The sequence below is a fragment of the Xenopus laevis genome, chromosome 9_10L, assembly GCF_017654675.1.
Source record: "Xenopus laevis strain J_2021 chromosome 9_10L, Xenopus_laevis_v10.1, whole genome shotgun sequence".
In the NCBI taxonomy this organism is placed as follows: domain Eukaryota; kingdom Metazoa; phylum Chordata; class Amphibia; order Anura; family Pipidae; genus Xenopus; species Xenopus laevis.
This window is the reverse complement of record NC_054387.1, coordinates 107,306,106-107,319,040: the sequence shown is the minus strand read 5'-3', so window position 1 is coordinate 107,319,040 and position 12,935 is coordinate 107,306,106. Positions and strand designations below refer to the sequence as shown.

The 12,935-nt window shown below is 40.4% G+C and overlaps 1 protein-coding gene across 2 annotated transcripts in view; it reads right to left on the bottom strand.

The window, feature by feature from the left end:
- Positions 1–3,575, bottom strand: part of pdpk1.L (3-phosphoinositide dependent protein kinase 1 L homeolog) — a 43,600-nt gene extending 40,025 nt beyond the window's left edge. Inside the window, exon 1 of one of the 2 annotated variants that reach the window (XM_018234378.2) lies at positions 3,392–3,575. The gene's annotated coding sequence lies outside the window, so the exon portion shown is untranslated. 2 annotated transcript variants of the gene reach the window in all.
- Positions 3,576–12,935: the final 9,360 nt, after the last annotated feature.

Sequence of the window (12,935 nt, the reverse complement as noted above, 5' to 3'; positions counted from 1 at the left end):
AGATAAGTAAATAAGTAATTGCAACAATATAAGATAACAGGTCCCTTGGAGAAAGTTAGACTCACAGCTTAAAGAGCAATTCACCTTCATTAGCAAAAATGTAATAACTGAAAAAAAATCACATAAATATCTTCAAACTTTCATAACCTGTCACATTTTGTAAAATGAACATCGTAATTAAGAGGTGTGGCCCCAAAATGAGCGTGGTCAAAAATGTCAACTTTTTTGTCCCTCTTTTTATTTCCAAAATGTTGGGAGGTATGTTGTATGGCTGCCCCCATGGCTACACAATAGACTATTTACATATACTATAGTAGTCTTTCTAAAGCAAACACATAACTTTTACCAATGCATAGCACCATAAATTATGTTTTTATTACTTTGAAATGCTGTTATTTTTTGGTGTTACTGCTTCATTTAATTGGCCAAAAATATTGGCCACTATGAGGTTAGCCTAAGAACATGTGGGCGGTGGTTTGCCTAAAGTCTGGTACTACAGTTCTTTGAGTATTGTTTATATCACAAGTCAAACCTGTGAGGACACAAACCCTAAAACACCATTTATGAATACTACCACTAGCACTCTTAACCGGATATTACCAATACTACTACTATAACTAGGCTACAAATTCTTAGACAACAAACAGCTATTAAAATATTCACATTAAAGGGATGGTTCACCATTTAGTTAACTTTAAAGTACGTATTGAATGACCTTTTCCTAGCAACTTTGCAACTCGCTTCATTATTTATTTTATTATCGTTTTTGCAATTATTGGCCACTTCTCTTCTGTCTTTAAAATGGGGGTCCCTGACCCTAGCAGCCAAAAACGAATACCCTGTGAAGCTAGAATTGTATTGTTCTTTTTATTACTAATCTCCTAAACAGCCCCATTACTATTCATATTCCCATTTCTCGTTCAAACAACTGCCTGGTTACTAAGGTAAATTAGACTAGCAGCGAGGTAGCATCTGAAATACCAAATGGAGAGCTGCTGATCAAAAAGCTAAATAACTGAAAAATTATATAAAATTAAGACCAGTAATCAGAATATCCATCTTGAAGTCATATTAAAAGTTTATTCAAATGTGAACTATCTTTAAAGGGGTGGTTCACTTTTAAATGAACTTTTAGTATGTTGTAGAATGGCCAATTCTAAGAAACTTTTCAATTAGTCTTCATTATTTATTTTCTATAGTTTTTTATTATTAAAAGCATTTGCCTTCTTCTTCTGACTCTTTCCAACTTTCAAATATTAAACTTAAAGTGGTGGTTCAACTTTAAATAATTGAGTATGTTGCAGAATGGCCAGTTCTAGCAACGTTTCAATTGCTCTTCATTATTAATTTTTCTGATAGATTTTTAAAATGATTTGGCTTCTTCTTCTGACTTAGTCCAGCATTCAAATATTAAACTTAAAGGGGTGGTTCACCTTTACATTTACTTTTAGTATGTTGTAAAATGGCCAGCTCTAAGCAACTTTTCAATTGCTCCTCATTATTTATTTTTTTGATAGTTTTTTGAAATGATTTGGCTTCAACTTCTGACTCTTTACAGCTTTCAAATATTAAACGTAAAGGGGTGGTTCACCTTTACATTTACTTTGAGTAGTTTGTAGAATGGCCAGTTCTAAGCAACTTTTCAATTGCTTCATTATTTATTTTTTTACTTTCAAATGGGGGTCACTGACCCCATCTAAACACAAACGCTCTGTTAAGGTGGCCATAGACGTAGACTATGTTGCCAAACGACCGGATCTCTCCTCGAAATGCCCACATTGAAGCGTGCGATATCGGGCTGATCCGATCGTGTGCCCCTAGATAATGCATCCGATACAGGCGGTTGGATCGAATAAATGCACAGATGTGGCCGCGTTCCGACTGAATTTTTTTAACCTGCCCGATCGGCCAGATATCGATCTGGAAAGCCCGTCGGATGGCCACACACACTAGAATCCTGCAGCAGGTCGGGTAACCCACAAAAACCTGCGGGTTGAAGTTCCAGGTGCTAGTATAGACGCGGGTCGGGCCGCGGGTCTTCTCACTAGCGATTTTTACTCTTTTTCTGATCACACCTACCTCTGATGATGTCACTTCCAGTTACGACAGCACTTCCTGATTCTCAATGGCCAGCGGGTCCATGTTGCGGATAAGGTACTTGCGGGTCCAAGCGGGTAAGAATGCGGGTCTGGGATGTGGATAAGGTACTTGCGGGTCAGGTCGCGGGTCCAAGTGGGTAAGAATGCGGGTTGTGGGTACAGGTTCCAAAAAAAATGGACCCGCGCAGGACTCTAACACACACGGACCAATAAGCTGCCGACTCGATCTGTCGGCAGCTTTTACCGGCCTGTCTACGGTGGGCCGTAAGGCTACAAAAGTTGTTACTTTTTATATTTCTATTCAGATCGTCTCCTATTCATAATCCAGTCTCTTATCCATATCAGTGCATGGTTGCTGGGTTAATTTTGACCCTAACAACCAGACTGCGGAAATTACAAATGGATGAGCTACTGAATAAATAAAAAAACCGAAATAACTCAAAAATCAAAAACAATAAAAAATCAAAACCGGTTGCAAATGATCTCGGGATATCACTCTCTACACCATACTAAAAGTTCATCTTAAGGTGAACGATCCCTTTAATTTGCTCAAGCATCCGCATACGGTACCTAACGCACGCAATGGCCATTTCCTTGTATACACCAGCAGTTACATGGCAAGGCGACGAGAGAAGCAGGAGGGCTGGATAATAAGAAGGATTGTGTGAATGAAAGGGAATCTATGAATGGTTTCCACAACAGCAGAGTGTAGGACAGCCCTGAATGACAAAGTCAATGTGACTGGCTACGTTTGCTTCCTCCTTTAACAGAAAGGGAAGTAACCAAGATAATAAATTGCTAAAGCAAATGTCTCCTACACACACACACAGAAAAACAAACCACGACAATCAGTATCAAGTAGAAAATATAAACAAGGCCCTACAGACACACGTCACTTTTAATAAGTGTCCTTCTTCCTGACTTCCACGCACATAAGCGTCTCTCCAGCTTTACACAAGGGCTGCAGCCGATACTAAACAGCGGCAACCGTGCTGCTGGGGTACAGCAAGTCCCAGCATCCTCCAGCAGGACTTATTTGTAGTCCAGCACCGCACGTTTCCAGCGTTAAAGAAACTAAAGCCCTGGAAAATTCCCAGGTGTCACTGGGGCTGGAGAAAAAGGGGAAAAAAGGTGTCACTGTCCACACTGGAAAGCTGAGGTGAGCACTCATACATGGAACACCCATTAGTCCAAACAACTACAATTCCCAGCATCCCTAGGAACTGCCGTTTCAACAACAACAACTGAAGGGCTGCAGCTTGGATTTACCTGATAGGTCTACTAAAACATACCGCCGGCTGTTTCCGGGACAGTCCCTTGTTATTCTTAACGCCGCCCTCCGTTCCCGGATCGCTGTTTAAAAGTCCCGCAGCGCCGTTAACGTCTAGCTCCTTGACTCCTGCCGGACAGCTAAACCAGACGTCACGGTTGTCATCTCGCGAGACGATGACGTCACGCCGACATGATGAAGCGTTGTGACGATGCACGTAGCTGCCGTTTGGGGAGGGGAGTGACGATTTAGGGCGGAGTACGTCTATGTGTCACAAGGATAAGACGCTTCTAGCTTTGACGGGGAAAATAAAAAAATAGTAACCACAGTGACTTGAGCTCCTAATGTGTGCTCAAGTGCCTAAGTCATTCATTGTTTTCTCTGCTGCCTAGAACTCAAACTTGTGTCCTTGGAGGGTGCAGGCAATAACACAACCGCTGCCATTATAGTCTCTGCTTCCAATAGTTCCTTAATTAGGGTTCCCAGGTGTAGTTTTCAAAACCAGCCAAAGTCAGCTACAAAACGAGCCAAGAGGCACTTCAAAAATAGCCCAGTGTGTGCAGTGAAAAAAGTCTAAAAAATAAATGAATATATGTGAAAATACGCCTTTTTCAGAATTTCACTGTTTCTCAGATTTTTCCATGAAGCTAAATAGGACAGATTCACCCATCACCAGGGACTTAACCACAGGGAGGGGCACATATTGGTCTAATATTGAGGGTTAATTAACCCTCGATATTCGACCGTCGAAGTAAAATCCTTCGACTTCGAAGTCGAAGGATTTACCGCATTTCCTTAGTTCGAACGATTGAAGGAAAAATCCTTTGATCAAACGATTAGGTTTTAGGTGGTGAAGTAGGTGGTCGAAGTTTTTTTTAAATAGTACTTCGACTATCGAATGGTCGAATAGTCGAACGATTTTTAGTTTGAATCGTTCGATTCGAAGTCGAAGGTCAAAGTAGCCAATTCGATGGTCGAAGTAGCCAAAAAAATACTTCGAAATTCGAAGTATTTTTTATTCTAATCCTTCACTCGAGCTAAGTAAATGTGCCCCGGTGTGTCCCCATAAGGCTGTGATACATATACAATTTCGATAAATATTGGTAAAGCTGGTCAACCTCTAGACATTTTGGTGTAGGGTTGCCACCTGATGGTTGATCCCAATAGATAATTATATAGGAAGGCCGGTATTTTTTTCTGGAAAAGGTGGCAACCCTATTTTGGTGGCCAACAGATTTTCCCCCAAAATTGTCTGAAATTGAGGAAGGTCACTGGAAAATGCTTAAGTGTGACTGGAGACTGGGGTGCAGAGCCCAACATCTGGTAACTCCCAACTTCTACACAAGTCAATCCCCATTGCATTTTGGGTATTGTAGTCCTACACTTAACTTGCCAGTTGGCAAATTATTAAATAAAAAAATAAAAACTAAATTACCCAGCATGCATTGGGAGATGCAGGCTTGGCACATTAGGGAAAAAAAACTTTGGCTGGTTTCCAAAGTACAGGCTTGATGAGGCTTGATAAAGGGCTCGGATAGTGCCAAGTAGAGTCTCCTGTAAGCTGCCAGTCCACATAGGAGCTACCAAATAACCTATCACAGCCCTTATTTGGTACCCCAAGGATTATTTTCATGCGTGTGTTGCTCCCCAAATCTTTTTACATTTGAATGTGGCTCACTGGTAAAAAAGTTTGGGGAGGGGACCCCTGTCCTAGACTGTCTGGTACTTATGTTATTAGGATCAGTGGGTCCAGACAAATAGGATTCAGGGTGTAAGTGGGCATTTTGGATACCTGGTGGTCACATGCTTCCCAAGCGCTGTTGAACTAGTTAAATTACACGTCTGTGGGCCAAGGACCTGAGAGCATTGTAGCTGCATTGTTGCCTGTGGCAGAGGTCAGGCTAAATTAGGCATGGATTAGCCTGGAGTAATCAGCATTTTTATTTTGTCAGTGTCCACTTAATACATACATAATGCACATGGGTGCTAAACATGGAGTTTACTATCTCAGACAGGAACATCATTTAAAGGTGTGTAAAGCATTTTCCAATATTTTCCCTATAAAACTTTTTTATTTTGTTTTTTACACTGATCACAATACACTTTCATGACAAATTGAAAGCAGAAACGCTGGCGTCTTTTACTTTTTACAGGGTGATAGGCTGAAAAAGATTGTACATTTTTTTTAGGGTACCCGGCTTCCCCCATACATTTCCTAACATATGGCACATAAACTATACACATGTGTAGGGCAATATAACAACTTTATTTTATTAAGGTTCCCATGGCTTCTGTAGTATAATGTATTTGCTGCAACATATACGACCACTGAAATTTAACTTCCCGCCGTATGCAAATTAGTTAATGCTAGCGCAATTTCACTTTTCTTGCCGAATTAACGCTAGCGAAACGTCACCATCGTTCGCTGCCCTGGACACAACATCGCATTTTAGTGAATTAGCGTTGTCCTGGCGAATGTTCACCTGGCGAAGTGTGGCGATGTGAGCGAAGCCATCGCTGGCGAATTTCCGCTGGTTAGTGAATTTGCCCCTAAGACTTTTGCAACATTGATTTAAAAGTAACAATCAGGGGTAAGAGGGGAACTCCACACAACATAACTTGAGCTTTTTGAAAAGTAAACATAATTTCAAGCAAATTTGCAATATACATCAATTAAAAAATATGCAGACTTTTCATGATATAATGGTTTGGAACAGTTCCCTAAGCCTAGCCACCTGCATCCTCCAAACCCCACAGTTCTCTGCACAAGTTATTTCAGTAAGCAATGAAACATCCCAGTGCAATGCATTGTGGGTTATGTAGTTCCTGCATGCTGTCTGTAAGCTGTGGAAAAGTTGTTACAATTTGTAACATCAGTGTTTAGTCCCTCCTTCCCTGCCAGGATTTCAAAAAATGCAGAAAGAGAAGAAATGTAAAACAGCTGGATTTCAGCATAGAAAATGGCATTTATTCATACTTTTTGAAGACATAGGTAACTGTGATGGGTATATTAGGGGTTTCTGTGTTATGTGGGCCTCTTTATCAAATTTTGGTTTGGAAGCCAGCGTTCCCCTTTAAGCAAATGCTGCTTTCATTAACTATTGTTTTTACAAATAAATTTAAAAGCACTGAAAAGTTTTAATAAGGAATGCACCGAATCCACTATTTTGGATTCAGCCGAATCCCGGAATCCTTTGCTAAACATTCGGCCGAATACCGAACGGAACCCTAATTTGCATTTGCAAATTAGGGGTGGGAAGGGAAAAACATTTTTCACTTCCTTGTTTTTTGACAAAAATTTCCCTCCCCACCCCTAATTTGCATATGCAAATTAGTATTAGGATTTGGTTCGGCTGGGCAGAAGGATTCGGCCGAATCCTGCTGAAAAAGGCCGAATCCTGGCCGAATCCTGGCTGAATCCTGAACCGAATCCTGGATTCGGTGCATCCCTAAAATGTATATAGAGTTGCTTAGAATTATGTTTTCATTTATTAGGCACATTTTTACTGTTGGGTTGACTTGGCCTTTTAAGGGGGCAGTCATACAATTCAATCAGTCATAACAAAGAGTTTTTCTCTCACACCTTGGGTAACATTGCCTGTGAATAATGGTTAATGGCAGTGATCCCCAACCAGTGACTTGCAAGCGACATGTTGCTTGATGGACATGTGTCTTTTTTCAACCTTACTTATTATGTTACTATGCTCACCAACCCCTTGGATGTTGCCCCAGTGGCCCCAAAGCAGGTGCTTGTTTTTAAATTCCTGGTTCGGGGGCAACTTTTTGTTGCATGTAAACCCGCTGTAGTGCCAAACAGAGCCTCCTGTAGCCTGTTAATCCACATACGATCACAACAGATATTTTGCAAACTGCCTGAACTTTTTCATGCTTGTGTTGCTCCCCAATTAATTTTACATTTGAATGTGGCTCACGGGTAAAAAAGTTTGGGGACCTCAGTTCTATGATTTGTTGTAGTAGATGTAGATAGGAGTTGTCAGAATAAGTTACAGTGCTTCATAAAACCTGCTGGTCTGGAGTCCAATCAGGTGTGTGGACTGGGAGGAGACAACTTCTGTGTAAAATACTGCCAATTCACAACTTTTGTGGAGAATTAAGCCTTATTTAAAGTGTAGTTAAGGACAGCAGCAAACCTGACATACTCGGTAACAGTTGTATCTTTTACTTGGGCAACTTTGACATTACAAATGTTGCATCGATCACCCTAACCTTGATGTTTTTTTAGTTGGTTGCTCTATAAGTCCTAAACCTCAACTGCCATGTTCCAATACCTTCTGTAGAAGTATAAAGGCGTGGGACACTTGACAAAGGGCACAGCCCGAAACATGTTGTGTACCTCTACTCCCCACTAAAGAAGTTTTGCAGTCCAGTTGCTGCCTTGGATTTGTCCCAGACCTTTATACTACTACAGATTGACTTAATAGGGATATCAGACACAGGATACCCTGTTGGAAAAGCCGATAAACACATGCGGTGAGCTTCACTTGTTTTCTAATTTGTTCCAATACCTTTCACTGATGAGATCTAAAAAGATTGCAAATTTGTATTGATGGCTCAGTATTAATAGGCTGTATCTGTGCTATTAAACCAACAGTTTTAGATGCATAATTGACCACAGCAGGGTCGGACTGGGAGGCATGGGGCCCACCGGGGCTACTGCCCCAGGGCCCCCTCCAGCCGCCACTGCCGCTCCGGAGTGCTGCAGGCGGCTAGTGCGCATGCGCGCGGCGCCGCGTTTGTGCGCATGCGCGCGGCGCCGCGTTTGTGCGCATGCGCAGCCCTTCCATTCTACCGCGACCCCAAACAAAGTGGGGTCGCGCCGCCCCACTAAGTAGCGGATCTGGGCCGGCGGGGCCCACAAGAGCCCGGGGCCCACCGGGATTTTTCCCGGTGTCCCGCCGGCCCAGTCCGACACTGGACCACAGGGGCATAAAGAATTCATTTGCACGTCTACACTCATGAGGGTTAAGATCCCGGGTTTCTGGTTTCTTGCATGTAGAAGGGCCTTTCAGCTACATTTTGGCAGTTTTTCCTCTAATTTTACATTTGGATATATGTTATATAGAGAGATCGGTTAGAAAAAAATAATGTATACAGGTTCATAGATCAATGCACTCTTCTCTCTTCTTCTTTTTAGTACTTGCTGAATGATCGTGGTATAGTGTTTACAAAAACACTACTGCAACAAGTGACAAAACACAGGAAGCTAAGTAAGGCGACTGTGGTCTTAAGGCATTGCAATTTTTTTTTTATCACAGTGTTTTGTGATGTGGATAGACCACAGATGTGTTTACTGTGTGGGATACATGCTCGCAAACACCCCCTCAATACCTTAAAGTGACAGCATTGCTTAAATATGTTTTAAACAGTACAGTATAATGTAAAAGTCACGTAAAATGATTTAAAATACGTGGCCAAGTTAAAAATATACTTATAAGTATAGCGTGTCATAGAAATTCTACATCCTGGGAAGTACTGGATGGAAACAGATGGTAAAAATAATATAGCACAAAAGAGAATCAGAGTAGTCAGTGCACTAAATATACTCTGTGATGCTGAACAACTGACAACATAACACAGAGATAAAAATCCAAATTTTAGCAGGGTATGGAAACGCCTTATGTATACACATACTGTATCTCTGTGCATCTTGCAATATGTCTGTTCATACAAAGCATTTCTTTTGCCTTTCATAACCTGGTTCATCCATGTCAGCAACACATGAGTGAAGCTCTACTTCACAGCCATACAAAAGACCTAAAACATTTGTATGTATTTTAAAGATCATGGAGTCATTTAAGACCACAAGTGCAATGAGCAATTTCAAACTCAGTCGCCATATTTCTTTCCCCACAATGCATCATTAAATCCCAGAATTAGAAGTCCTTCCTTCTGGCTTTGGACTCTTTTTAAACTCAGGCTTTGCTTGGAACCATTTTTTCTTATCCAAGCTATTTGCCACTAGTACTGTTTTCCTGGCTTGAAATGCTGCTTTGCTTGTCAGGAATTCATTTTTTTGATGGAACTGTTTATAAAATTAGATGCCACTCTTAGTAAATCAGCTCTAGGTCCAGGTTAGAAAACAATACACAAATGTATATGTTTTTTTCTGTTGACAGGGTTAATCATTACCTGGTGTTTCCAATGGTTTTGAGCTTTTGAAGGTCAAGGTCTTCAACGTCCAGCCACAATAATCAACATCATAAAGTAAAGGTGGCCATAGACGTGTCACGGCCGGCACACAATACCAGAACAAGTGCCAAGCACCCTGGTCTCGGCTCAGCTTCACCAGTAGTGTGACCACCGTTGGCTTCAGGAGGAGCCTTTAGCTTACTTGGGTGCCACCTGGACTTAACGAGGGGTGCAAGGCGAGATGTTCTGGCTGGCAAAGGGGCAGGGCTGGTAGCAGAGTCTTTTTGGACCGAATGTCACGGTACAACGGATTAAGCAGAATCGTAGTCAGGCAGGCAGGGTCGAGGCAGGCAGATAGCAAGGATTGTCAAACAGTCAAAAGGGTCAAACAAGGGGTTAAACAGAAGAGTAGTCGTAAGCAGGCAAGGTCAGGATCCAGAAGTCAAAATAGTCAAAATAGCCAGGCAGGGGTCAAAACAGGAATCAAACAGGTTCAGAAGAAAGCAGGACAAAATAGCACAAGGCTCAAGAGCACCAGGAATACAATCCTATCACGGGCACAGAATTAAACCAGAGATCCCTTTAAATATCGTTTGAATTTCGCGCATAAGACTAGGAAGAGGCGCGCGCACGCGCCCTAATGCACCGGCACCTGCAGAGAAGTAGATCGTCGCGGCGGGCGTCCCCGCCGAGGGGGCGGCAGGCGTCCCTGCCGTCCCCCCATTAGACTACCAGGGTAAGATTTTCTCACAAGACGTAACAATTACGATCTTTCTTGGAAAAGATCTTTGCAAGAAAGATTGTTTGTTTCAATAAACACGTGTAGAGCTGAATCGTCAGATATACAGGTAGCTATACAGGTAGAAACAATAGAATTGTACCTGTATCTGAAGATTCAGCACTAACAATGGGCGATGTTTGGATGACTTCAAAGGCACCCGATCAAAATTTTCCGTCCAGCCCAATTGACGAGCCGACCGATATCCAAGTCTTCTGCTGATATCGGTCAGCTCTTTTCCCACCATACACGCACCGAATATCGAGCGAAAATTAGTTTTGTACGATATTATCTGTGCGTCTATGGCCAGCTTTAGATGCAACTTGCACTTCTAATCACAACAAAGCAGCCAGCTACTACTCTATAATTAGCCAACTCCTAAGCATCTTTCACACAGCAAGAATAGCCCCATAAACAAGTCTGTCTGAAACTCCACATTGAGCATTTTTCTCAGGGAGTCATATTTCCTGCAAGTGCTACAATGCCACTTATACAAGCAACCATTTAACATATTAGAAAATAGCAGTTGTGTTACAGTTCCAACTGATAATTTAGGAAAATCTTACAGTGGGCCTTAAAGTGGTTGTTCACCTTTAAATTAACTTTTAATATGATATCAACAGTGATATTCTGACAATTTGCAGTTGGTTTTCATTTGTTTTATTATTTGTGGTTTTCGAGTTATTTATCTTTTTTTTTCGGCAGCTCTCAATTTTGCAATTTAAACAATCTGGATGCTAGGGTCCAACTTACCCTACCAACCATGCATTGATTTAAATGAGAGACTGGAATATGAATAGGAGAAGGCCTGAATAGAAAGATGTATAATAAAAATAACAATACATTTGTAGCCTTACAGAGTATTTGTTTTTAGATGGGGTCAGTGACCCCCCCATTTGAAAGCTGGAAAGAGTCAGAAGAAGAAGGCAAAATAGAAGGCAAATAATTCAAAAATTATAAAATAGAAAAAATGAAGGCCAATTGAAAAGTTTCTTAGAATTAATCATTAATCAACCTTTACTGTTTTATCATAGATCGTGGTGTTTGAGGAGGTCTTACCATAGATAAAGTATTTTCTTTGCACACTGATCACACTGCACAGACTCCTAGCTACTGTGCATACATATAAAAGAGGATTCATCTTATGTAAAGTAATCATGCAAATTTCCACCATAATTGCTAAATTATGCATCATCATTACTTCATCTTCACTAACCTCTCATCTGTTGCCAGCTATCTTGTGAGTGTAAAAGGCCTGACTTTTTGGAAAGTTTTGGAAAAAGGTACAAGACTTGGGGCAGATCACTGTGGATTTCAATAAGAGGGCATCGCCTCAGAATTGCATATTATGGACAAAATATTTTTCATTTTAAACTAAGAATGGTGATAGGTTTGCTATAGTATTCATGTTTTCCTGTGAAGGTGTATTACTGTGCTGTTCATGGAAGAGACAAATTGCTTACTAATAATGACTACAAGCCCTGTGAGCAGCAGCTTTTCTATATAATTTGGTCAGCACCTTTATGGTCAGTGTTCTCTGTAAATGTTCTACTCAGGGTCAGTTTTCAAGTACCGTAAACTACAAGGTTTGATTGTCATTGTCCAGAGAGTTCAGAATTAGGGGAAGGCCACCTCCCATAGATCCCATTTAAAGCAAATAATTCTAAATGATAAAAAACTATTTTGTTTATGTCTGTAATAATAAAACAGTAGCTTGTACTTGATAGTAACTCGGTATATATATTGATTCATATTGGTGAAACAATCCTATTGGGTTTATTTAGGGGGTTATTTATTAAAACTCAATCTTTTCTGGTCTGGCTTTTTGGGGCAAAAGCTCGATTTTTTTGTGAAAAAAACCCCTGAGATTTTTTAAGATTTATTATACCCTAATGCTGCAAAAAGCCTGAATCCGAAAATCCGCCATCTCAAACCTGTCGAGGTCATGTATAAGTCAATGGGAGATGTCCCTATCCCAATTTGAAGATATTGTGCTCTGCGCTGGGCTTAGCCTGATAATCTAAAAAATTCAGGGTTTTCGGAAAAAACCCTGAAGAAAATTGATCGATTCGGGAGAAAAGTCTGAAAAAATCATATGATTTGGGGTTTCGCTTGATTTTATTGAGTTTTTTTCCAGATCCAAAATCGGTGAAGGGAATTTGTTCTTTTTTATTAAAATAATGAGATAAAATAATCAGATTTAAGTAAATAACCCCATTAATATTTAAATATGTTTTAGTAGATTTTAGGTATGGCATTGCAAACTCCAGGTCCCAAGCATTTCTGATAATAGATCTATTACATATATGATTTGGGGTTTCGCTTGATTTTATTGAGTTTTTTTCCAGATCCAAAATCGGTGAAGGGAATTTGTTCTTTTTTATTAAAATAATGAGATAAAATAATCAGATTTAAGTAAATAACCCCATTAATATTTAAATATGTTTTAGTAGATTTTAGGTATGGCATTGCAAACTCCAGGTCCCAAGCATTTCTGATAATAGATCTATTACATATATGTAAGTGAATGTTATCTTTATCAGGGCCCTTTTTATTGTTCCCAGCCTTTAACGTTATTCTTTTAATATAATTCAGCCCTTGTGCTTCAGATAATTATTTATCAATTATTTTTCAAATT